This window comes from Onychostruthus taczanowskii, unplaced genomic scaffold (genome assembly GCF_017590055.1).
Source record: "Onychostruthus taczanowskii isolate IOZ18803 unplaced genomic scaffold, ASM1759005v1 scaffold6, whole genome shotgun sequence".
NCBI classification, from domain to species: Eukaryota; Metazoa; Chordata; class Aves; order Passeriformes; family Passeridae; genus Onychostruthus; species Onychostruthus taczanowskii.
The window spans coordinates 11,668,307-11,695,930 of NW_024503679.1; the positions used below are offsets into that span (position 1 = coordinate 11,668,307).

The 27,624-nt window shown below is 41.5% G+C and overlaps 1 protein-coding gene across 1 annotated transcript in view; it reads right to left on the reverse strand.

The window, feature by feature from the left end:
• The window catches only part of AGBL1 (AGBL carboxypeptidase 1), a 267,851-nt gene that overhangs the window by 13,608 nt on the left and 226,619 nt on the right, over nucleotides 1-27,624 (reverse strand). The window lies entirely within an intron of this gene.

Consider the following 27,624-nt stretch of genomic DNA (forward strand, 5'->3'; position numbering starts at 1 on the left):
AAAATGTCATCTATTGCATATAAAAGTGGCAACGCTTGCTAATTCCCTGATCTTGCCAAAGCCCTGCCAGATGTTTCATGAAGAATAGCAAATATTTCATTATGTTCTCCCTGCTTCTGAAAATTTGTCTGTCAGGAACTGCAAGGATGAACAAGAAAAACAACAGGCATGGAGAGCTGACAAAAACATGAAGCATCAGTTTCAACCTATTTCAGAGTTCAAACAGGGTTCTAAAGGGATTCTTTGTGCCAGAAGGACCTTCCAGCCAGGAACATATGACTCCCAGTAAAGAGAGGAAAGAGGAAAAACAACAATAATTTGCTCTGATCTAAGGAGACAGCATTGCCTTGCAAAAATAACAGAGTAAAGCACATATAAAAGTTACCATTGGTGTTTGTTGTACAAGAGATCTCCAAATTCTCTTCTGTGTTCCTGTTGTAGGTACTTAATAATGTTTCACCTGTATAACAGGCAGATGCAGTTTTCAAATGAATCCATTTGTAGCTGTAGCATCTATCAACTCCCAGCAGGGAACAGTTTTTAAAATCGCTGTTAACATGAGTATTTTCTGAATATTTTATAAAAATCAATTTTCAAATGCCTGCCAAAATATTCTATGTGTTTTACCTGAAAGTTGCAATTACGTTTTTTTTTCTTTTTTCTGTATGTGAATATATATGTCTATATTTATATATGCTTACATAAATTCTTAAAAGAATACTAACCCACCATGGAAGCAAGCATATTCTGAGTGAAAGCTGAAGCAACATGAACTGACAAAAGTATTCATTTAATTATGGTAAGACATGTATTTGGATGGATGGGGCAAATTATAGCACAGCTTGCAGAGCAGTGAAACAATCACTTTATAGAGAACCACCCTGAGCATATAACATCACTCTGTGATTTACAACTAAAAATGATAAAAGGTCAGTCCTTGTGCACAGTGTAAGTGACTGAAAAAATATGTCAGGCTGTACATCAAAGGGAAATTAAATCATGAGGTTAAAACACTTGGTTTTCAAAGATACAGGTTCTGTACTCACTGGGCTTGCAGTTGCTGTGAGCAAACTGCTTTTCTCTCTTTGCCCCAATTCCCCAGGAATGTGGACACACAAGGCTCCATCCCTGCACCTTTCTGCACGGCAGAGCCAAGGTGTGTCTGAACCCTTCCAACATCTGCCTTGTCAAAATGAGGGTGCAGAGCTCTTTAATTGCCTCTTCTGTGTGTGTATGCCCTTCTCTCCTCTGAAAGCAGTGACAAAAATGGTGCTTAACCTTGCTGAGCAAGGTTCAAATATGTGCTAAACCTTACTGAGTTTGTCCAAAAACTCCTCTCAACAAGTGACTTCAGTGAAGTAGCAAGTTTCCAGATCCCTTAGGGACCGAAGCCAGTGTTCTTGATTCTGCCAGACAGGAATGAAGAGTTTAGCTGGAGGAGTGATGAGTATGTAGGACTCCTGTTGACATCAAGAGGGGATGATGACACCAAGGATTAGTTGCCAGATCATATTTTGAAAGAGAAATGTGTAATTCTTGCAGTCCTGAAAACAAGTAACATTAAAAAAGTGAAGGGGAGATTGTTTAGAAGGGAAAGAAACAGCCAAAAGCTGCCAGATTTTCTGTACCCAGTGTGGCCTCTGATTTTAAAGAGCCCAGCAATCCTGGCTGCCAGATCCAGCTCAAGCAAACAAAGGTTGAGGACTTGTGCACGCTGGTTCCACTGGACCTGAAAACCTCATTACTCATTAAATCTTGTATTTCCTGGCATTTGTCTTTGTAGTTTTCTTTTCCTAGCTCCTCATTTTGTCTCTGCTTCAGAAAGCTGCTTATCGCACTAAAATTAAGAGACATCTGCTCTTCTCGTGGTGAATTCTGTCTTCCAGGAGCTGAAACACCATGTGAAGAGCAGGTCATGAGTTTTTTCTGGCTCATGAATTGTCACCAAGGTGTAGAAAGAGCCCCGAGAAATTATATTTTCCAGTGCAAACAGCACAGGTCCAAGTGCTAGGATATACAAACACACTTCAGAGGGGATGCATTTAGGAAGGTTATGTTCATGGATGCATGCAGGGTTCTTCATTGATGTGTTCTGTAATAGAATCTCTTCCTTGCCCACCAAATCATCATGGCCTCATTTTCTCCACAGACATTTCTGCTGCACCAGCAATACTTAGGTACCCCCAAGTAACATTTCAAGTGCCAGTAACACACAAACCCTTAAAAAACTCTTGTATGATGCTGAGGGACCCAGGCTCTTAGAATGGTGGAGATAATAGAATAGTGGAGTAGATGCAGCCAAGTCAGGCTGCTGCTGACTTTACCCTGAGATTCCCTGGACTTTCTCCTTTTCTGCACAGCCAACCCAGAGATCAACTCTGTCAGATTTAATGGTGCATGATACAGGCAATTCAGTATCAAGGAGAGGGGGGGAAAAAAAGCATTTCTGAGGCAAGATGGGTTATCAGCTCAGCTCAAAAAGCAACCTATCAAGAAACACTGCCAAAGCAACTTCAGAAATCTATAATTTAGGTGTTACCTTAAGCCTGAAACTTTGTTTGGAAATTTCATACTTCTCACAAGCAGACTGGCAATGCCCAGGAGGATCAGACCAGCTATCAGTCCAGATGACAAAGTAATACACTTAGTATATATCAAGTGCTGTGCACATGAAAGGTACAGGAAAGATGGCAACATTATACAGTTTTATCCTGCAAGGAATCAAAGCTGTTATTACACAGCAGTTTTCCAAGGGCTATTACACTCCATTGCTTACCCACCAATCAGCTCACCTTACTGGGCTTCCCAACAGTATGAATCACTTTTAAATAACAATGCATTTACTTTACATACAAACTTTGCAGCCTGAAACACCCCATACTGCTTTCTGAAAAGGGAAGCAGCCCAAAGATTTATCGGGAACAGGGCTGTTGATGTGCAGGAAGCATGTCCCAGCTGAGCAGCTGAGCTCCTGAACAGCATCATTCACCACTAATTCTGCAGCCATTTCTGAGGCAGGGAGTGACATATTACTTTAAATCTTGTCATTTTTAGAACAGAAGGCAAAGAATTCTAAAGTCAGTCAATAACCAGTGCAAAAATTTTACGGAACTGAAGATAAGAGAAATATGACCTGTGTAAAAATTGGCGAAGATGCAAGCCCTAGATCCCCAATTCATAATACTCAGAGTATTTCTTGGATTGCAAGTGAGTAAGGATTGCTGTGCAAGGACAATCATTCCATGGAATCACTTAATGATCTGGGGTGGAAGGGACCTTAAAGACAATCTATTTCCAATACTCCTTTCATGGCCAGGAACATTTTCCACCAGGTCAGGTTGCTCAAAGCCCCATCCAGCCTGACCTTGAACACTTCCAGAGATGGAGATCATTAGCTGATAATTACAACAGCAGTGAGAGCCTGTGGAACTTTTCATGCCAGCCTCACACCCCTGCTCCACAGATGGGCACCGTGGCAAGACATGGTGCAAACTGCACTCACTCCTGCAAGGGCTGTGCCTGCTTGTGTAGCTCTGGGAAAGCTTGGGGCTTGGGAAGTGGCAGAGCCAGGTCAGGGAAGCTGTGTACACTGACCCAGGGCACTTTTAGGCAGACTTTTTTCAGCCATGCTCCCAGATCTCAGTGGAAGACAACACAAATCCTGCCAGTTGCCTTTCTCTGACACACACGTATTTGCTGGAACTGTCTCCTGTGAGTTTAGGAGGAAAAGGCTCCGAATTAAATACACTTACACAATTATGGTTGTATTAACCTAAGCTGCCAAGGGTGAATTCCATAAGGAAAATGTGTAAATTATGTGTCCAAAGATCTGTGACTATGGAGGAGCCCAGCCAAGCACCCCAAACCAATAGCTTTAGCTTCTGGAGATGCTTCCTCCCACTTCTTCATGCTGTTGTAGACATTCCCAGTGCAAGAGAGGTCCACAAAGAAGAGAAAATAAAATTTTCTGAGCTATCTACTCCCTTGCTGCTTTCAAGGTCTCCCCATCCCAGAAGTTTCATATATCCTTGTCCCACACTACTCCCTATAGTCAGGAAATGCCTAATATTTCTCTTCTTACAGAGGGTCTCCTTTAAGATGGATTAAACTAAAACTCCTTAAACTCAGACCTGTCAATTTCCTCTGCTGGAGACTTTGGATTTAGATATCTTTGCTCTACTGGAAAATATCCACTGATAACAAGCAATTATAATTATGAGATACAGCCTTAGAGATAGAAACTGGCTGCTAGGAAAGAATGAAACGAAGGGAAGAGGAGAAAAATAAAAATACTATTCCCACTTACCCTGACATGGATTTAATCACCTTCCCAGCATGACATATCAAGAGTCCTTGGACAACCTCCTGAACAAGACTCAATTGACACCTATAATGTAAAGCACTTGATTTTCTCACGATAACATTAAGCATCATTACTAGAAATGGATGATACAGTTCAAAGCTAATTTCAAACTTAATTTGAAACCATTAAATATATACGTAATTGCCTCTTCCCACAAACCAGCATTTGGGCCCCGAAGGCAGCATCCATAGTAAGCTAAAAGACAGTATGTGAAGTTCTTTCTGTGAGAATTTACCAGAGTGCATGAGATTAAATGATTTATAAAATACATACATGAGCTCTCTAATAGGAAGAATTGAAATAAAACATTTTGTGATTAGGGCTGTTTTAAAACAATAACTGTAGTGGGGAGGAGGTGTTCTAGGAGGGGAACAGAGGGTTAATACGCTCGTCTTGCCAATGCTGTGGATCTGAATGTTCAAGTCAAGATGGAAAAAACTGAGCAAACCAATTGTGGCATATTCCAGAAGGATTTTGGGGTGCATCATGAATCCTCAGAGAGTTCACAGCACAAGCAAACTGTGCTGGACAAGCAGCAGACCCCTGAGGATGGACCTGTCTGCTTTAAGGGCAGTGCTGAGACTGGCAGCCTCAAAATTAGCATCCCTGGCACAGAGCTGAGCAATGAACAAAAGGAGAGATCCTGCCAAAGCACAGATTAGAAAATTAGTTCTGGAGGTGAACAAAACAGTAGCTGGTACAGAATTTCAGTGGGGATACTAAAAATCTCAGTCTAGAACACAGCAAGGAAATGAGTTCCTTGTAAAGCTCAGAAGAGGTGTCAAGTGAGGCAGGAGACACAGGGTGGGTGGAAAGATGTAAGATTAAAGTACCTGCACTGCTCAGATGACCTGGACTTCAGCAGTGCCCAGGACTGCTGATCACAGGAGCTACAACAGCATCTGCCTCCTTGGAAAGGCCCTCAGTGTGACCAGCATCTGCCAGGTGTAGGAGTGAGCTGAGAGGATGTTCCATGCTCGTGCCAGTGATGCCTCAGGTTTTAGCTTTTATATTTTTCAGATTCTGTACGGCTTTAGTGTATATTTCTGAGCTCCATATTAGGGGATGGTAAGCTCTCTTCATACAGTATGTAGACAAAACAATTCCTTGTCTATATGGGGACCAAGGACAACCGATCCAAATCTCTGGCCCAAGAGCACAAACAGTGGCAGAATGAAGGGAGAAAAACAAGAAGGATGGGACTTCATTAGCTAAAGCTATAATTGGACAATTAACACCAAAATGCAAATGGACCAGAACTTATAAAAGTGTGAGACCCTATGATCAACTGTCCATTTTTGTGACCATTTTGGTTCATCTTGGGTGCAGCCCTGGCTGGGCTCTTGTGCTGCCCAAGATGCATCCATTGAGGTCTTTTAATAAATCCCTACTTTATTACTCAGCTCTGTGTCGACTCTGTTCTAGGTCAGCCTTCACAAGGCATCACCAGGACACTCAGTAGCAGGACGTTTGAATGCTCACCAAGGCCAATAAGGTAGCTGAGGACAGCTGGGAATGGGATTACCTACAGGGGCTTGTGGGGCTGCAGAAGCAACATGGGACAGACACACCCCTAAGGTCAGGCTTTGGCCAGTACAAGACAGTGGTGGAAATCATTTTGAAATGTGTTATCCCTTGGTACGGCTGGATACAAAATGGGGAGTTCATATCCAGATTGTGGCCTATTTCCAGTTCTGAAATCCAAACATCATATATTCCTGTTTCCTTATCCAGGGTTGCTTTAGTGCTTAATAATCTACCTGCTGGCCTGGCCTTTTCTGCCATACTGGTGCCAGACCATCACTGATGTGTCTATCAGGGTGAAACGAGCTCTGAACTGGGTGATAAATAGTTGTTTTTGCTGCAGCTGCTCACATCTCGTAAATGTTTAAACAGTATAATCACACACATATCTAGTAGCTGCTTGGTTATGTTTATTTTGGATGAGGTACTATGAAGTTTCTTAGATGTGTGTGTCAAATATTCATAGATGGCAGGCTACTGAAATATTTTTCTTTAGTATTTATTTATAGACTTTATTTATCAACAGAATCAATCTTCACATTCCCAGACGCAGCATTATTTCTTGCCTTACCCATTTTTCCCAGACAGTGCCTGTCTATCTAACAATATCCCTCTTCCTGCAACATCTATTCACAGAATATCTGTGCAAGGTATCTTCCCATGGGTACTCACAGCATCCATCTCTTTAATTCCAGCCATATATCCACTCCATCTAATGCTCGTCATCTCTCTGAAGCACTTGCTCTCTCTCTCTCCTCACCATCTCTTTATCTAGGCAACGGTATCTGTCTCTGTGTTGTGATTCTCTATCCCTTTCTCTCAGTCACTTACCAGGGTATAATTATGGATTTTGGACCACAAGAGGTTTCCCTTTTTTTTTTTTTTTTTCTCCCCAAATTGGGCTCACAAATCACTGGTTAATTTATTTGTTTTTATGCAAAGGCTGGATGTGAGAAATGAACTCCAGAAGGGTATAAGTGCCTTTGGGTCAAAGACTCTTTCTCAGGCTTTTTTGCTTCCCTGCTGTGTGTGAACTGTTCACTGCTGTGAGAGCTGCTGTTATCTGAGAAACTCATCTTCAAACAAAGATGCTGCAGTGACTGCTGCCTCCCTGTTCTCTTCCTCTTTTCCCTTTTTTCCCTCCCATATTTCCTCTCTTCCCTTTCCCCAGTACATTGTATCCACTACTTCAAGTTTTTCCCTTCCTTTCTTTTGTCTGCTTGGTATTCTGAGGATGACAAGTGAAAGTCCCCCCCTATTAAAAATTCACTGTCAAATAAATATTAAAGCAGGCAGGAAAATCCAGTTGGCTCTGTGTGATTTATCATGATCTGCACACAAGACCCAGGTTTACCCACTTCACAGGGGTATGAAGGACTCGGCGATCCTCAGCTCTTAGAAACCCCATATGGGGACAGATTCCCTCCTCACCATCAACCTGAATGAGATGGGTAGGGCAGGAGAGGAAGAACGTAAAAACTAAAACCTCTCCCTGCTTTTTTTCTTCATACTTTTGTTCTTCCCACTTTTTTCTCTTACACAAAAATTGACACAAGAACAAAAAATTATCAGGTCACATGGAAATTAATGGGCAGGAGAGGAAAATAAAAAAAAAAAAGGAAAGAAAAGAAGAAAGAAAGAAAGGAAAGAAAGGAAAGAAAGGAAGGAAGGAAAGAAAGAAAGAAAGAAAGAAGGAAAGAAGGAAAGAAGGAAAGAAGGAAAGAAGGAAAGAAGGAAAGAAGGAAAGAAGGAAAGAAGGAAAGAAAGAAAGAAAATGTCACTGGAAATGACAGAAAGAAATGTCACTGGAGTGACATTTATCAATAGTCAATGCAGCTTTCAGAGGAGAAGCAAACTGTCAGGAAAGGAGGGAGGGAAAAGCTTCCATGTCTCTGGTTTTAGTTCCCTGTGCAAAGATCCCAACAGTTCATAATTTTTCTTCAGGCAGGGCCAGTATGGTTCAACAGCAAAATAAAACATGCAATAATTAATTAATAGCTTCATAGTTTTATGGATAGATTTAACTCTCCCTTATTTAGAGCTGCTGGAAAAGACTGAGGCAGACGCAAAGCACAACAACATGAATTAACTATCAACATGGAAGGAGAAAATGATATTTTTACTGAAGTGAGCAAATTTGCTGATAGCTTATGGACTTCAGAGGGGACCCAGACTTAATTTGAAGAGTAAAGATATTTCCTCTCCCACCACAGTCTGCCATGTGTGTGAGCTACCAGCTAGGACTGCTAGCCTGTGCCTTAGTTCCTTCACAGCAAAGGATGGGAATAACTGTGCTCCCAGGAGTGGCAATCTGCCAAATGATGACTAACTCTTGGAGAAGAATAGTCAATGCAGCTTTCAGAGGAGAAGGCAGAAGAAAAACTCACCACTCCCCTTCACTGTATTGGTTGGGACTGTTTAATAGTGTTTTAAACATGCAACATCCGTGAAGGAGACATGAGTGGGGAAAGCTTCCACACAGGAGCAGTCCATGAACACAACAGGTCCACAAGAGAGACCTGCTGTGAGTGCTTGACTCATAAAGAAAGAAACTTCTGCCATGCCCAGACCCACAGCAATGAGCAGAGGAAGAGAGAAAATGGAGAATTATGAGGTCAGGGGTCAGCTGCTCAAGAGGTTTTGTGTCTCTCCTCATGTTCACCCTTATCACGGTGTGAAGACACAGTATGAACCACTGGAACAGGATGTGGAGGCACTCCAAAGGTAGATCAGAAAGAACAATCCATCTTGTCTGACTTGTCTAATTTACTTATTGTGAGCAGATGGGTTATGAGGTCTGCCATCAGTGATGAATTATATTCATGATAAGTCATTCCCAGCTAATGAGGATCCATTATCATTATCTGCTAAGGAAGAGTAACGGCTTGCCAAGACAGAGTGGGGGTTTCACAGTTTCCAGGGAGAATATTCTGGGCTGGTAGCCACCTGGCTATTGAATTTTCAGGAAACTGAAAGCTTTCCAAGATGGATACCTTCTGCTTGTTTCAAGCCTTGGTTTTTAATTTCTTTGGGCAACTTCAGGAGAGGGAATGTAAAAGGAGGTGGAGGAGGAGGAGGAAGTGAGGGAAAATAGTAGTAACTGTGTCTGATAAGACTGGGATTAAATCAAGGTCTCACTCTAATTACACTGCATTTAAATAAATTTTGCCTAGTAAGTAATTGTAATTAAACTGCAATTAAACATGTATTTATATCACCATTTCCTCCCCTGCACAGCTGTCTCTTTCCACCTCCTGTTGTTGCTGTCTACCTGCCAAAACCTCTGAATTATCACAAGGGATTTTGCATTTCCTTGGACTTCCTGGAGGAGATCTTGTGGGGGGAAAGGTCTGAGGCTCCCCCACAAGAAGCTAAAAGGAACTTCTGTTTTCAGCTGTGTTGGAAGAATGGTGCAGCTGATGCTGTGATAAACTAGACCTGAGGAAAACATTGTGAGGGGCAAAGGTATGAATGAAAGGAAGTAAATGTCTCTTTTCCTCTCAGGGGAACTGGAAAAGGGACACACTTTCACCTCTTTGAAACTTCTTCACATTTGGGCTAGAAATGAAGGTATCCTCCTTGCCTTCTTCAGAGCACCTTTGTTATGAGTTTCTTTCCTAAAGCCCCAGATCTCTGTTTACAGCATCAAGTTTGTGCATTCTTTTACATTATCTGGAGGAAAAGAGCTCACTTACCTACAGAGTATCACCTGCAGGCGAGAGTCCAGACCTCAGAATACAACTTTTGAGCTCTGTTTTCAGCTTTTTAGCAGTATCCACTAACTCTAACTGTGTCTCAGTTTCCTTTATTTGCTGCTCTGAGGTCCCTATACATAACAACCCTAGAGATGGTCTTTAAAGTTTACTGCAGTTCTCAACAATTGGGTTAGGAAAGCCTGTCATGGAAAAACATGAGGTTCTAGCTATTTAAAATGAAAGCTAGTTCCTGTTGGGAACCTGAAGGCAGTAAGGAAAGGAGAAACAAAAGAAGAAATAAACAGCTAAAGGGAGAGTGATAAAAATGAGAAGGTGAACATATCACAGCAGGAAGAATGCCCAGGGCTAACGAAAGCAAACTGGTTTCTGTGCCTTACCTCCCTCCTCATCAGAGATGATGGAAAACATCTCCATTTGTGCCTCTGCTCTCACAAAGCTCTAATTAAGGGACTGGAGAAATACCACCGTCACCCTCATCTGTTTGTGCTCAGTTGCTGAAAGGACACCATGCATCTCCCTGACAGGTAGTCATTACAGATGGGTATGGGCACCCCTCCTCCCAGCAGAGCTCCAGCCCTCAGTTAAATGCTTCCAAGGGGATCCTCCATGTGCTCCTGGTGCTCCAGGGAGCTGAGCCATGGAGCCCTTCTCATGGAAATCACTGCTGGCAGGGAAAGGGCAGCTGATGGGGCAGGGACTGCATTCTGGACGTGTTGCTTCAAACGACACATGGCAAATGGGAGAATACACGTGTAAAAACGTGTGGTACCCAGAAGTGCATGTGGGTGCAATGTATACAATAATAAAAAAATTCATTATTATCCAAAATTAGTTAAATCTATTTAGTTACTGACAATTTCCATGGGCCTGCTGTGTTACAAGCTTTCACTGCCTCTCTTGCTTCAGACATTTCTGTTTTCTCTCTGATTAAATGGTCTCAGGAAGGTCCTTATGGCAGTGTTTGGTGAAAAAAAAAATCAAAACAAGCATCTCAAGCTTGATTTTCTGATGTGACCAATAGTCAGCCTGATCTGGAGTAATCTGTCACGTCAAGGAATATAGATCCCAACTCTGTGACTGTCTTTTCAAACCTTTCTTTAATCTACAAACCTCAGTTCTACTCTCATAAATAGGAGACAAAAGCAATGCTACTGGAGTGACATTTATCAGAGGAGTGATTGGACATTACTTTCCTTGCAGACTCACTCTGGAATCATTGTTTATTTATTGGTTTGTCAACAATATCTTTCACTCATAAACAGTCTGATCTAAATGGTATCCTTTCTACTTTCTAAATCAAAATGGGAGGAAACCCCCAAGGCTGTCATCACCCACAGTTTCCCCACACAGCATCTTTTTTAATCAGGAGCCAGGGAAAGAAATGCCACCATTTTAGGGTACATGAACTGCTGCCCTTTCCCTCTGGCAAATTGCTGTGCACAGACACAAACCATCGAGTACACCACTACTTTCAGTTTGATTCGGTTCAACTTAGAGATGCAGTCAAAGGAGGAAAATGACTGTCATAGGTCAAAGCCCAAACCTTCTTTTCTCTTTAATAGCTCTGTGACTGCCTCAGGCTTTTTGTTTTCACTTACAGTGAACTCCAATCTGCCAGCAATTTTGTTCTGCTATTAGACAGATGGAATAATGTGAACAATTATCACCTCTGTGTGCATTCTCTGTCTTTCTCTTTTGATGTAAATACATCTATTTGCAATCATGGATGGCCTTCAGCCCCTTTAAAAGAGACTTAAGACATATCTTTTAGAAACCAGGCTTAGACAAGTCTCCTGAAATTTGGGACTCAGTGGAGATATTCTAGAACCATCTGGATGCAATCCTTTGCAATGTGCTCTAGCATGACCCTGCTGGAGCAGGGAGATGGACCAGATGACCCACAGTTCCAATCTCACCCAGCATGGGCAGAGCTCAAGAGAAAACCTTCCCATTTCTTCCTGTGCCTGCCTGTCCCATCCAGCAGCCATTGGGTCCAGGCTGTGCTGCCCCTGCTGTGTGCAGACTCAGCCACTTCCACAGCTGAACATTCACCACAAATCCTCACTTTGGCTGACTTACTGGAAACCAAACAGGCCATGGGCAGATTAAAAATGAGATCTGCGTCCCTTCCCTTGTGGATTATTTGCTCTGGAGGGGTAGGCAGCACTAACAAAAATGTTTCAATACAGGGGCTATTTTCTTCTCAGTGGTGCACTAGACTGGTCATTTTTACACACCAGAGCATGACTGACATTCCTAGTCCTAGGAAAAAATGTTTTGCAGATTTAGCCATGGTAGGAAGAAGGACATAATTTGGAGCAAAATCCAGATATTCAGTCTGAAATCTCAGAGAGGAAAGCAGTGAGAGGAGGGGGGAAAGCAGAAGAGAAATCCTCAAAAGGTAGAGGCAGAATGCTGTGAGACATTATCCTTCATTCAGCATGCAGATGAGTTTGCCAGGCAGGAAGCAAAATGGAGGAAAGGTGTCTGAGGCATCACATGCCATCTCTGCTGCCACTCACACACTTTAATTACCCCTAAATCAAGTGCAATAGCTTCCCCAGCCCTGAAATGCATGCTGCCTGTCTCCTTATACACATAATAAGGCCTGCAGGGATTTCAGAGACTTTACCCTTGCACATCTCATTGCTCTGATCCTGAGGTTTCTTTTAGCATAAAATCAGCAGAAAAGCATTGAGAGGCACAACTTTATTTTAACAAATCCTTATCCTGCTTGCCAAACCTACCTGAGTCAATGAATCCCCAGGCCTGTGATTTGGATTCTCTTGCACAGGTCATATTTGTGTACTGCTGTTTCCATATGTCATCCTGCACTTGATATGCTGCTCCTAACTCCACTGGTACCTACACAAGGAAGGAGCCCCAGCAGAAAATCTGCAATATTTCGAATTTACATGAGATTTCTAGGAATGGGCAAGACATTTTGGAAGGAGAAAAAAAAAAAGAATCTCCAAACACTTGTCCCCTTCCCAGATACAAATCAAAATTTGTTCCTCCTAGGGAAATTAAGGTCACAAAAATTTAGCTGAGCTCTCTCTTTTTTTTTTTTTTTTTTTTTTTTTTTTTTTTTTTTTTTTTTTTTTTCCCTGTCTCTATCTCTGGTTCTTGGCCTTCAATTTGTTAATTACTGTGGGTGACATCCAAGGAGAAATGTACAAAAATAAGTATTAAACACCATAAGAGGGGAATTAGTCTCAACCACTACAATGACATCTGGTCTAAACTAAATTATGTGGCTGCCCCTCAAATCTATGAAGTGATACAAAAGATACATTGCAACCATAGGTAAATAAAGTTAATAATTTGATCATCTTTCAGCCGCCTCTTCCTCTCTTCATGAACTACAGAGGAAGGTAGGCAACCAGCTCTATTTAGACACCCAAATTTTACAGCCAAAGGCTATATTTTGCAAAGGTTTGCGCTGCTGAGAAAACATGCCCCAAGGAGAAGTTTGAGCTGAGATAGATGAAGGATATTAAAATGGTCAATGAAGAAAGAGATGAGCCTAAACTATTAAATCCATATATTCCTGCAAAGTTCAACACCAGGGCTGTCTGAACATCCTGAATTTTGGATATATATCACTGAAATAGGGAAGGTCTAGGACAGGCAAGAGATAAGTAGAAAAATCTGTGTTTTGCTCAGGTTTTTCTTGGCTTTTCTTGGCAAAAACAATGAATGCATCACCCACAATGCAGAGTGAGAGCAATCCTTTCCCCAAAAACTTGCGCAGGAGTGGGCTGGAATGTAACAGCAGTATGATAATATATTAAGTGGCAATATAATCTTATCCTGAAAATTTCATACTGTTAGCAAATTATGGTCTTGCTAAGAACCATGATGTGTGGTTTGCTGGCTCAGCCTTGCAGGATATTTGTTGTCCCATCTGAATATCAGGAGATGATCCAGAGTCCAGGTTGAGCAGTCCTTGAGGAGGACACCTGGGATAAACATAGTTCCAGTGGAAGGTGTGGGCTGGAGTTTTGAGTTTCTTTTGTGAATAAATGGAACCAGAAAACTGCCACCTGCTTGGGATGCATTTGAAAGTAGAGAGAAAGATAAACATTGCAGGAGCTTATGATATTATAAAATCCTTATTCTTTAACTTGATTCCCATCTTGGAGACACCCACAGGAAGCCCATCTACAGGAGGGATCTGAGAAAGGAAAGGGCAAGGAATTAGGGAATCTTTTCTACAACCACTAAAAAAGAAATTTCATTAGAATATGGGGGTGTAAAGAGGTTTTGAAAGCTGCTTTTTTTAAAAAAAAATTGTAGTAGCTCTATTGGTACCTGGCTTTTCTCTGTTGAACAAAACTTCAGTCCCTTCCCATTCTAAATCTAGTTTAATGCTCTCAAGCCAGCTTCTGGACCAAGACCCTCTTGCACACTTGGTCATTTTGTGCCTATACCTGAAACCTGAAGAGGAAGAGGCATGTTGGGAGAGGATGACAGATCTCTCACAGTAGTGTGGACAAAGTTACCACACTCACAGGCCACTTTCTCATTATAGCTATCTGCTGCTACCACTACTTCCCTTCTGACAGCATTCTATCCACATTAAAATAAATGCTGTTGTAATGATAAAGAACTGGTGAGTGCGACGTGATTGCTGACCTCACACATGCACCCACAGCAGGGAGCAGAGGAGATTTCCATGAAACATAAGAAGAAAATGGAGAGCTCACTTATGATGGGGAAAGCAGTCTTGCAAGAACTCACTGAACCTACAGGCAAAATCCATCACCGGAGCTGTGTGTTCAGTTCTGGTTCTGCAGTGCTGCCACCTGACACCAGCACTGCACCTGCCCCCCGTGTGTTTCAGATCCACCGGTACATGACTCAAATATTTCCCTTCTCATTTGTCTCAGAAATGCTGAGCACAGTGTGAAAAATCAGCAAGAGCAAGGAATTCTCAACAAATTTGAAAACAATGCCACAGGTAGGTAAACATCTGAGGTGGGAATGAGCTGCCAAACATCAGCTCCTTGACTCCTTTGAATATTTTGTTTCTTATTTTTACATATGCACATGCTGTAAAGCCTGTTTATCTGTTTGCTGTTTGCCCAATGAATCTCCAAAGCCTCCTGTGCCTCAGCTATGATTCATTTCTGAACGAATTCATGAAAGGCAAATAACATGTTTCCAGATCCACACACTTGTCTGATATTACTGGGCACTTCATCATTTGGAGGAAATTTTTTCCCACTTGTCTCAATCTTCCCTTTCCCCTCATACATGTAAAACCACTGCCCCTGTATGCTGACCGTGCAGAGACTACAAATCATTTTAAGTGGAGGAGAGGTTGAGCCCCAGCTTTGTGCTTGCTGCATTTTGTTTAAGTTGCTCGTGCTGTTCCAACATCTGTCATATCCTCCACAGCAGTGCAATCAAACTGTCAGGGCTGAGTGAAGTTTTGCTGATCCAATCTGCTCCTTCTGTGATTCCTGTCAAAAGCATCAGGAGGTGGCAGATACAGTTGTGTGCTCTTTAAACAACAGATCTTTATTTGTGCACATTAAAGGAACTGCTATTGTTTGTTTCTCTTCAGCTCACAAAGCGTGCTCAGATGTGGCTGCGGTCACAAACCAGGCTGCACTTCCCAGATTCCTCTGCATTCCCATGGGTCCCCAATTTCACCCCCCACCTTCTCTTGTGAGGACTGAACATATAAATATCTCTCAGCCTTGCTGGTCTCTGTAATTCCACAACATATCTTGGAGCACCTAGGAGGAAGTTACTTTCTGGATCCTGCATTATTATTAATGAGGTAATTAAACCAAAGAGTTGTACAGAAAGGGGAAGAGTCATATTTTAATAAGCTCCCTTCTGGATACTGCACTATGAGTTGCCAGAGAAATGTTATTCCCTGTTAACTATACCAAAAGGATCCAATACTAATTGATATTATTGATACTAATATCACTAATCACCTTGACTAAAAGGACAGGATGTTCTTTCATCATTTAAAAAGTATGTACCTTTGATGTACCTTAATAACCAAAAGAATTTGGAAAAAAAAATTATTCCATTTGGGCTCTGTTAATATGCAGCATGTATTTTTAATCAGCTTTCCAGCATGATGCACCTTTTCACACTTCTGACTGAAGCCTTAAACTCGTGCTGTGAAATGGAAACTTACAGTTTTATCATTTCATAAAAGGAACCTGAATCTGAGGTGAATCGTATGGTCCTGCCCCATTTCTGTGCTGGCCTCATAGCCTATGGCTTTCCCACCAGGGCAGAAAGTCTTCTAATTACAGCAAAGCGCCAATGGAAAATGAAACCAAGGATGCCATTGTGCCCTCTTCTCTAATACTTATATTGGCTGGTGATTCCTGCTGCGATGAAAAATCTGGTTCAGAAATGCTTTGATTCATTAAAGAAAAAATGTTTAAGAAAAAAAAAAAAAAGATAAAAACTCTAAGATAACAGATTTTTGTTCCCTAATACATTTGCTTCTTTAAAAATCTCTGTTTTCAAACCTGACAGGAAAACATATTCAACTTTCCATAGTCTGTTTTTACCCCCTTCCAAAGCATCCCAGCCAAGGACTGGATTATTCTGCCTTGAACAAAAAAGAAATCTGAAATTCCTGGCAGAGAGGGATCCTGTGCTGCCTATAGGCATGAAAAAGGATTGGTTCCAACTTCCAGCTTGGATACAGAATTTCAAAATACACACCAAGTAAACCGATAGATTAAAGACAAATTAAACCCATGAGCCCAAATGCACAATGTTCAGGGCTCTGAAAATCCCACATGGTATGTGGTTTTCATCACTAGGAGCTGTTCTCTTTTACCTTCTCAGTGGCTGTTCTGTAACCCACCCTTTCCAGTTAAAGCTCACAACAGATTCCAAGAAGTGTGTTCCAAGGAAATGCAATGAAAGGAATGGACACTCAGAGCATGCTTCTGAAAATCTATTTTACCTAAGCAAATACTGTATAACAATATTTCCAAGGTAACAGAAAAGTGAATGGCAGCCCTTCCATGAAGGAAGCTTAGCAGGTTGGCTCTGCCTGGGAGGGTTTTTGCAGCTACTGGTTGTACATCTTCTCACACTGTGTTAACAACTCAGCCAGACTCCAGTTGTTGCTGAAATTTCTTTTGGATCATATCTGTGTTGTATGATGGAGTCCAATTGTGAGCATTTTGGCAGCTGTATAGACTACTAAGTCTCCACTAATTTGATTTCTTGTCTGAGAGTATACATCTTTAGGGAATTTACTACTTGCTCATCTCTGAGTTCCAGTAATATGGCACAAACAAAAACAAAATCCAAGGATGACTTATAACAAGAATTTTGCTAGTCACAGGACTTCTCCTTATAAACAGGATCCATTAGACCAGATGAAATGAAAAAGCAGTCAGGGACAAAAAATTGCAGTATCTGAGAAGTAGCCACTCTCTGAGGAAGAGAAAACTGTATTAACAATTTTGACTAAAAAGAAGAATTCTCAACCATTATCTCAAGCAGAACTTTTAGCAGTGCACCCATCTTACACTGTAAAGGAAATGGAGTTTGGAAAATTAAAAAGAAAATGGGAATCTGTGGTTGACAAGGAAAGGGAAATAAAAACATCCTCAAACTTTTTTCTTTTTTTTTTTCCATATTGGAAAAGAGGAAATTAAATCTGAGTTGGCCAATTAGCCCCCACAGTCCCCAAAGGCAAGACAAGATCTTTTTGCAGGAAAGCCTTGAGGTGAAGCCAATTCAATTAATTTCCACGGCAAAACTGTCAAGATCCAAAAAACTAGGTGGAATAATGAACTGATTAAAACTTGTAATTGCAATTCAATGGATGAAACCATTAATCACAGAGATGGCAACATTCTCTCTTTTCAAGACTGTGCTTGGATGAGTTGCCAACAAAAGGGATTGTAGGAATAAAGGGATAACATAAACTGGAAAAGGAGCATCCTGGACAGAAAATTGTGTAGTTCCATGAGTGAGCTGAGGAAAAGAACAACCTTACCAAGACAATAAAAGACTAATAAAAAAAAAAAAGTTTAGGAGTATTTTATTCTTATTCTTAATTCCTCGGCTCTCAGTGATTTACACCACTCACAGTCTGTGTCAATGATGTACTGAACAACACTCAAATCACACTCAAAGTCATTTCTTCCACCTTTAATTTCATGTGTGTCTAATATATTTCTCCTCTTACTTTTTTCTCTCACCCAGCCCTCCACTGCAGGTGACTTGGCCTGATCTTCATTGTGCTGACAAGCTGCTGGTGCTGCTCCCAGAGCAGGAGCTCAGAGGAGGGGAGGCCAGGCTGCCAGCTGGCAGCTCCTCCAGAGGTTCAGACACCTCCACCAGCCACACCTCTGCTGCTTTCCCAGCTGCTGCAGATGGTGCCGTGGCACAAACTGCATAGCAGAGGGAACCAGGAAAGCAAGCCCCACTTCCAGTGGAACGAAACCTGATTTTAATAAAAGGCATTATTTTTATCTAAGCTTTGAGAGACAACTCAACAGCTCGGATGAGCCATGCCATGACTCCAATGGCATGGCATTTTCATCATCTAAACTCCAACCCAACTTCTTTCTCTCCTGCTACTCTTTCAAGATTAAACCACCATGATTAAGCTCAAGGGGTCAGCCAAGTCCCTCACCCTGTCTTTTGTCAGCCTAGGCTTTTGCTTTGGCTGGCTCCTCTATATCCTCGTTCTGAAGGGAAGGGTTAGACTGGGGTGTCCACTAAGCTGCTGAAAGTGTCAGCCAGGCTGGAGTGGGAGCTGACAGGATGATAAAGGGAAGTGGGTGGTGACAGAGAGGGTAAGATGAGGTCTAAAAATCCTGTATTGTACCAAGTGTACATTGCACATAAAACCTATCAGGAAATTAAATAAAGAGCGTGGTAAGAAGGCACCACTGCATTCATGCCAAACCAGAATGGAAATCAGCAGAAGAGGAAAAAAATTTGATGCCACTTCATTTGGGTAGTTGATTTGTCAATGTGTAATATTTCCTGATGGTTGGATACCATTTAACTTAAAATTCCAATGAAGCCTACAGATTTTGTAATTATCAATGGTACCACTAAGTGGCTATTTTACAAGCAAGGAAGGTTCAAACCAGGGACATGAAAATATTTCTGCTGGAAAGAAGGAATGTGGAGAAATAGGGTGAGCATGAGTGAAAGCTCCTCTTAGCTGAACAGATTCTTCCCCTGGAGAGCCCTGGAGAAGCAAAGCTTAATTAATTGGAGCACCATTGAAGTTCTGCAAAGAAAAAAGCCTATTAAGTCATTGCTCCATCCTCCAGAGCACAGCCCAATTCCCACTGAGCTATCCAGAACAGTGCTCAGTGTCTCTGGGGGTGAGCTTTCTGGAAATCCTAACTCACTGAGGCTCTTGTGCTCTTAGAAGCAAAAGAACTCTGACAACTTTGGGAAGGGAAAGGCAAAACTGCAGATCTCATGGTCTGCAAGAGCCTTTTCAAGGACTGGGTCTTAGCTTAAGAAATAAAGTAGAAGACATGAGAAAAGTAAAAGATGAAGGTAGGAAAGTGGATTTTAACCTTCTCTTTTGCACTAATCAAATTCATTCTTCCCTCCAAAATATGTTTCCAATCAGAAGACTGCTCTCCACTTCAGATGTGAGAGCTGCAGGGAGTGGTTACAGGTAGAGTTTCTGTCTCTCACAAATTACTGCAGCCAACAGAAATGCAGCTTATTACAAACAAGCAAGATCTGAGCTGTTTGCTAAGTTTTTTGACCTCATTGGAGACATACCAGGCAACTGCCACCCACACCACTTTAGGAGCAAATAAATGCAGCCTTGAATTAAGTGGTGTTTTAATGGACTGGATTTCTCCCTCTGCCTTTTTAAAATTTATTTTGGAAGCCAGCTGCAGCTTCCAGATCTTGCTCCTAATATGCAAAAGTTCATTACTAATTTATTATTAGCTTATTTTGCCACTAATGATCCAAATGAAGACTTGCCTGTCAACTAACCCACATCAAGAGAGATAAAAAAATAACTTCTCAACTTGATTTAAAGGCTACAGCTTCTAAGTTGTGGGAGCAGTGTGGGAGTTCAGAAGATTTAGAAGCTCCAGGGACAGTTTAGAGGCATGGGTGCTTTTAGCATGAAGGGAGGGTAAATGTATTCCTTTGCCATAGGGAAATGAAGAGCTGCATTGAGCAATTCACATTCTGGACAGCAATGCAAAAAGGAAAAAGGTTCACTTATTTCTGTCTGGAAATAGCCTTCCTGGCACTTAGCAGAGTGGAAAGCTCCCTGCCTCCAGCCTGCCTTGAGATGCCATATTTTCAAGGTGTTGTCTGAATTCTTAGCCCTGTTGTACTGAATAACACCACCAGGATTCTCAAAGCAAGCTCCCTCCCAACAGCCTTCTATCCCACAAAATTCATCTGACCTCACTTCTGCACAGGAACCTATTTCAAGCCTTCATTTTTCCAAAGTACAAGAGTAGATGGGAACAAGCTACCTTGTGTTCATCAAGGATACAGGGATGCACACAGGCAATACTTTGACAGACTTGAGCTGAAAATCCAGTGTCCTATTCACTTGCCAAAAGCCTGTCACAGAGCCAGATCACAAGGGGTACAAGTCAAGGGACTGGTGATATTGGACAGGCACTGGGATGATCCTAAGATAGCTGCTTGTACATATTGAGTACTAAATATGAAATTATAGTGCTGAGATAGGGCTCTGGGGCTTCCACCCCGTTTATGCACCCTGGACTCTCCCTGGCTTCACTATTTTGGGATCCTGGAAAACCAACCCATTTAGAAGACAGCCAATGCCAAGATCCCATTTTAGAGTCTCCAAAATCTGCTGTTCCCTTCCAGGTGACCTCACCAGTCTTTCTGAAATCTCCAACACTCCTGCAGGTCCCCCAGAGATCACACTGGGATATGTTTACACTGCCTTTCACTTTTCTTTTCAAGACCTTGGCCATGTTTATTGATTTATGCTTTGTTTCCCAGCACTGCGTTTCTGCTGAAGGTGACCCCGTGCTTCCCAGACTGGAGTGTTACTCTTTCGAGGTCATGCTCTAATGCCTGCCTGGCTCCTGTAAAACATCACTCTCTGAACAGCTCCTGATGGATGTTTTGGTCAAGAGTTCTGCTTATTGCATGTCAAACATGGCTCAAAAATGAGCACAGGCTGACTGCCTTGATGAGGTGAAGCCAGGATCACATCCAAAGTTCTTTTTGTTCTAAAGGTCAACAACACATCAACTTTTCCAGCAGGCTTTCCTATGGCTGTAATTCCAAATCTTTTGCTCGGTGTAGTCCAACAAATATGTTTTGGAAAATCATGAGTTTGTGGAAAAAGGTGTACTAAATAAGCATGGGGGGGGGGGGAAATAGAACTTTCTGCCTTCAGATCACAAGAAGAAATCGAATTTTGTCTTTAGAAACCAACTGATCTTGCCATTTTTCTGTTGGTAACTGATGGAGCTCCACTGTGGCCAAATTTTCAGAAAGATTTCCTACAGATAGGCCCAGAAACTCATATTTTAACTTTTTATTAAGGCATTAATTTTAACATGTATTAAGATGAGAGTCATGCCACCTTTATATTTAAAATTGAGAGAGTAACCAAAGTTTTTTAATTGAGTTCAAGATTGTCAGCATCCCCTCCCAGCAGACACCACACCAATGTGTGCTGTACATACACCCACTTCACAGGGTTACCATCCTAATTCTCGTTACTGAAAAACTTCTGAAACTAACTCAAACATTTCCTTCAATCATCCAAACAATTGCTGCTTGTGCTACTACATTTAAAGAGAAAATCATTCCATTCTCCAAACTTGCATTGTTTTCTGAAGGTGTTTATAGACATCGATGAAATCTCCCCCAAGCTATTTCTTTACTACGCTACAGAGCTTTGGTTCCTCACATCTCTCCTTCCTCTGTTTCTCCTATCCCTCCAAGGCATGGAATTATATGTGGAGGACAAGAATCACACACTACCACAAAGTGCTACAAACAAGAGTAAAGTATCAGTGCTAACAGTGCCTGTGTTTGAGATAGTCTGAATAACAAAATACAAGGTATTCCTGTGATATAACACAGCACAGCCTACAAACATGATGCAAACTATCTTGATATATATCAGCAGAAAATCTTGTCATAAATACATCTTTATACATCCTCACAAAATGTTGTCCTATGTTTTGCTAACAATTGGGAGGAGAAATTTATGAAGAATGACACTGTTGTGTTTCTAAATTAAGGTAGAGAGGACAGACAGAAGAATGGGAAAATCCAATCTAGATTTTTCTCCCAGGGAAAAAGAAATGCTTTGAAGTATAATGAAGTCAGTGTGTTTGAGTCTGCATTTTCAGAGTAATGTAACACTGCAGAATGGGATTAGAGTGTTCACAGCAACACAATTTCTACCACGAGGCAGAGCCATCCCCCTGCAATGCTGAGTAACACAGGCCGTCATGAGCGAGATCTGTCAGCTTCTTCACCTGATTAACTCAAAAGTGGATCCATGGAAACAGCAGTACTTCATGACTTTGCTAGGAGCCCTCCATGAAAGGCCACCCTTGGAGGCCAGACAGACATTCAGGTGGGAAGGAGATGGCATGGATCACCAATTCCCAGTCATTGTCCATTCCAGTCCTCAGCTGTGCATGCTTTTCCTCACAGAAGAAAACAACAAACTTCAGTCCCCTCCCATCAATAGAAATGCTTTCAAGTTTTATTTCTACAGCATAAAGAACCAAAGAAGATAAAGTTTAATTATTTCCTATATTTAATAACGTCCTTAAACTTTCAGCATGTTTTTGGAGTTTGGTATCTTTTGCATAAATGGACCAGATTCTGATCCTGCTCTGAAAGCATTTCATTTTGCCACAAAGACCACCAATGAGCTCCAGTGTTTTTGTACTCACTTCAAAATCTACCAAAAGTGTTTCCTGAAGACCCATGACACCTGATGACCCAGACATCACTTTTCCAGCTTCCCTGAGAATGTCTCTACACCTCTTTTCTTTCCTGAGAAAACACTCCTGGTTTTCAGCATCTCCTGAAGTATGAATCCCCAAACAAGCCCCAAACAGAAGAATATAAAAAAGAGAGAAGTCAGTGATGCAGACAAAATTCTGCCATTCTGTGTAAAAGTAGTTTTCATCCTCTGCTGGAATAATGTGCTCAGGCTTAGTCACTAAAAAGGCCAAGCAGAAAGAGACAGCGGAGGCAGCAAAAGTAGGTTGGATTATTATGCATTATTATAGAGGGGGAAGAAAGTAATCCATTAGAAGGAAAATGAAAAGCTTTGGGATGATGAGGGGTAAAAAGTAAAAGAGGGAGAGTAGACATATGAGAGAGCACTGCAGATAATATCTACAAGGGCAATTACTGGTTCCCTTTCTCTCTATTCCTTCCCATAACACAAGACCTGGAGGGCAACATGCAATTAAGGGCCACCCATTGAAAACACACCAAAATGAAACACTATTTAGTGTGTAATTAACCTGTGGAACTCAGTCCCACATGGCATTCTGGGGACAAAGAACTCAGAGCCCAGGAAGGATTAGACACTACTAAGAAGTGGTAAGATAGCATTTCCCATTCCACCAGCTGGATAAAAATAAAGTACAAAGAATATCAATCCTCCAGCTTCAGGGCCTAAGTTGTTCATTGTGATCAGCAGCAGGTAAAGCTCAGCAGGATGTGAAAGATGCAGTTCTGCCAGTGAAAGCTTTAGTGCACAGCCCTTTCCTGTGTGCTGCTTGTCACTTATCTCAGATGCTGATATGGCTCCTACAGCTCCAGTATGAGTTCATTACAATCAGTAACATATTCATCATCACAATAGCCTGAGAAGGCACAGAAGAACTTTTTTCCCTATTGTACAGACTGTGAACAAAAAGGTTAGGGACATGCTGGAGGTCACACAGGAGAGAGGAGCAGAGCACTGCGCTGCTCCCTGCATCCATCCTCATCACTAGACCCTACAGCAAGGCAGACCAAGGAGACAGCTGGGAAAGGAGACAGATCCATTTCCAGGCCTCTGGCAACCACAGGTGTCCCAACACTAAGCACAGCAGCAATTTAATTAAACAGCATCCCCAGGACAATCCACACAACATCCGCCTCAGCCAAACCATAAGCACAGTTCCAGGGACCCAGCCCCCAGGTGGGACCTCCCAGCAGGTGTCTCTGGTCTTGCTGACACACAGCATGAGCTCAGTAGCTGGTTTGTCCTTTGGGATGAATTCCAGCTGGATGGCACAGTGGTTCAGCATGCAATATTTCCCTCCTGCTGTGATGCATCTCTAGGGGCTTAGTGCATGCAGCCCGCTCAGGGTCAGGCCATGAAGCTGCTGCATGTTTTATTTACCCAAGCAGTGCTGGCCACTCCCATGGGTTGCATGATCTACCAAACTTTTAAAGGGACAGATATACAGAAACCAGGTCTTTCCTCCATGTGGAAATGGGTCACTTTTTGTTTTTTGTTTTTCTTTTTACAAATGGCTAGCTATATGCACTCTGTATCAATTTTTATATTATCATATATATTTTAGTATACTTAACTAAGTGATTTATCAGTCATTCTCTGATGATAACTACAGCACTCCTTTAGCATTCCTGTTTCTTTTCTTTTCTCTCTTTAACCTTTTCTTTTCCTGGAGCAGCTTTGCTCTGAGGTGGAAATGTAAAGGTCCACCACAATCTTTACTGGAGAAAAGAGTCCCATTTGAAGCTGATTCAGTGATATGATGAATGCACAGGTCATTTTGAGAATAAAACATAAAGACACACTAACCATAAAAGTTTTATTTCTTCACAAGTGATAAGCATGTATGAAGGAAAGACTTTTCTTTTCGCTACCTTTGGCCTGCAGTGGAACACTTGTTAAAAAATGTTCCTTGATACTAATCTCCAACTGGTGTTTGACTTATCTTGAACTCTCAAATGTCACCAGCTTTCAACTGGTGCTGTGAAAAGACCTAACTTACATATCTATAAAAGAGCTCTATTTTAACCAAGTCTCATTCTTTCTTCCTTCCTCCCTGTCTTTTTTCTTTCCCTCCTTTCTTTCTATCTTTATTCTGCCACCACATTTCTGCTTTGATTTTGAGTTCTAATACAAAAAAGGGCAAGGGAAAAGCTATAAATTATACAGAATAAAACTACTCTTAATTTGTCTAAGCCCCCTTTAAATTAACACATTTTTCCTTACTTTGACCTAGCACAACATTTTAGACTAAATTTGTCTTTTAAGAGGTTGTTCTACTTCACCAGGGAAACAGCCAGCTTTTCTGAGCTGGATAGTGCATCCTGAAGAGATGCCAAGAGCACCCTGCAAAGGTGAAGAAGGTGCTTCTTCAGAAACACAAAGACATGGGATGGGAAAGGAAAAGTGGATGCTCACAAAGATTAGGGATGAACACATTTAATGTCACCTGTTCCAACCTGCAGCTCTATACTGAAGTGTTACCACAAACCAAAATTCTCAGTCCCTTTGATTGTATGTCCCTGAAAATAATAAATCTTCATTGCACAGTAGATTTCCATGGGCCCCCCTTCCCAAGCCAAGTAATGCAGGCGATTTGGGCACTCTTGAATAAGGGCAGCATCAAACAATCAAGGATGAGGCTCAGGAGGTACCTGACAAAGATCAGTAGAAAATTGCTTCCTGAATGGGATCTTGTTATGAATCAGTAGATCAAAAATCTAATCAAGCACATTTCACCACTAACATCACAGGGAGATCACAGGCAAGTGCAAGTCACAGATTCCTTGATCATTGGCTTGATGGGCTCAAGATGATGCAAAGCTGAGTCACGCAGCTGGACAGAGGGATACAAGAATAATGATGACATTGCCCCTTTGAGGAAAGGAAGGACTCAAATCCCATGTTCAGAAAGACTGCCAGAAATTGTTAGTGCTCCACATTATTCCTTAATCTGAGGCATCATTAGATTATTTGCTCTGAAGTTCACACTCTGAAAAGTAATTTGGTTCTCTAATAAGGCATCGAGGCAGGGCACCAGTGAGCCAATATTCCACAGGAGGATAATGATATGGGTAGTTCTCTTCTTTCTGCTGGTGTCTTATCTCTCAGATCTCAACACTGGACACACTTTCCATAGTACTGCTCATCTGAGCATATCAAAATTCTTTATAGATGTTCATTATAAGTAATTACCAGGCAGCACGTGTGAATAATTTACAGGATGGTGGAAGAGAAATTTCTACTACTCTCACACTTTTTCTCTCGTTGCAGTTTTAACACTTTTAAAATTTGTTCTCCCTCTTTTTCTGACCAGTAAAGAATAAGAATATCAGTAATTTGAATAACATCCTAAATCACATCTCTAGGTGCCTATAGTTACTAATGCCTAGCCCTAAATTTGGGGGCAAATCTAAAGTAGCATCCTAAGACAGAGATCCCTTCTAGAACGAGCTGTGCCAATGGAAGGGTTTCTGCCTCCAGCTGGATTTTCTTAGCTAACATGAGCTGCTCCATCAGCACTAACTTAGCTTTTTTATCCAGGTAAAACATAACAGTAATCAGTAAGGAGGTGTGAGCTACAAGGCAGTAAGTGGGAGAGAATCTGACTCCAAAACACACCCCACTAATATCTTGAGAAAGTCTGAGAAATTAACAGACCTGAACTCATTAAATTCAGTCAGAGTCACTTCTCAATGTGTCTCATTAACACAAATACAGTTTAAGCATATGAAGATCCTTTATTGATCAACAGGGGAAAAGAAACCTTTTCTTTTCAGATTTGCTGGGGTTTTCTCCTCCATTTTCTGCAGAGATTTTACACAATTCTGTTCACTCAGTCTCTGCCTTTCATTTTTCCCAGTCAGCTTTGGGATTCCATCTCCCAGGGCAGTCTACATTTAACAGTCACGAGCATTTAAAACATAACTGTGAATTGTCATAATTGTCATTTTGAGCAGAGGCTGGGATTTCTGGGGTTTGCTTCCTCTTTTTCTTTTTTTTTCCCCTACAGGATCTTAATTGCCTTTTTCATCAGAGATTTTCAAATAGAGTTGATGCTTGGGAGAGTTTAATACTTGAAAAAGAAAAGAATGGTGCCCACCTCAGACACCCAGAAGGGAAAGTGAGTCAAAGAAGCAGAACTAGAAAGGTGTGTCAAATGGCTAAAGGTGTGACACAAAGCCCAATAAAGTACAAAGCTGAACACAAAGGAGGAAGGAAAAATACAGCAGCTGTCTACCAAGCTAACATGAAAATGTTGAAAAGTTAAAAAACCAGAAAGGAAAAAAGGGGAGAGCTTTCATTGCAGGAAAAAGAAAGGGCAAAAGAGAAAGAAGCAGCACAAAGACAGTATAGTCTTATACACACAGAGGAAAAAAGACATGTCCAATGACAGAACATACGGACAAAGAAAAATAACCCCAACCACAGATGGATTTCCAAGGCAACACATAGAAACCAAACAAAAATGAGAGGCAAGAAATTAATTTAAAATCTCCACAAAATAATTAAACCCCAAAAATATTTTTGGAAAAAAAAAAAAAAAGCAAATAACCTTTTTTCAGCTTAATAAAAATGTTCATTTTCTAAAAAGGCCATTTTCCAACACAAGTTTTTCCATTCAGCTAATGTCACCCAGCTCCAGCTATTTATTCCAGGCCTCCAGGGCTAAACATAATCTATCTGTGTTTGAAATGAGAACATCTTTGTTCAAATTTTAGGCCAACAGCAACCACAAGGATCTCCTAGTGCTCTGGTGAAAAGAAACAGGAAGGGAGCTGTAGGAGTAGATTTGAGCATGCTTTGAACATCAGACAGTGTCCAAAGAGTCAAGGATACCTGAGACAAACTGCCACTTTTAATACACATAACTCGTTATGACACCCTAAAAATATTTCAGAATGACTCCTTCCTATGTGTAGCCCTGTAGGAACTGCAATTGCTGTTTGTAGAGCCCTTCCAGGATTTCCAGGTCTCTGGGAAGCTGTTCTCTAGCAGGTCACTCAGCTCACTGCAGTGAGGAGCATAAACACAGAACAGTAAAG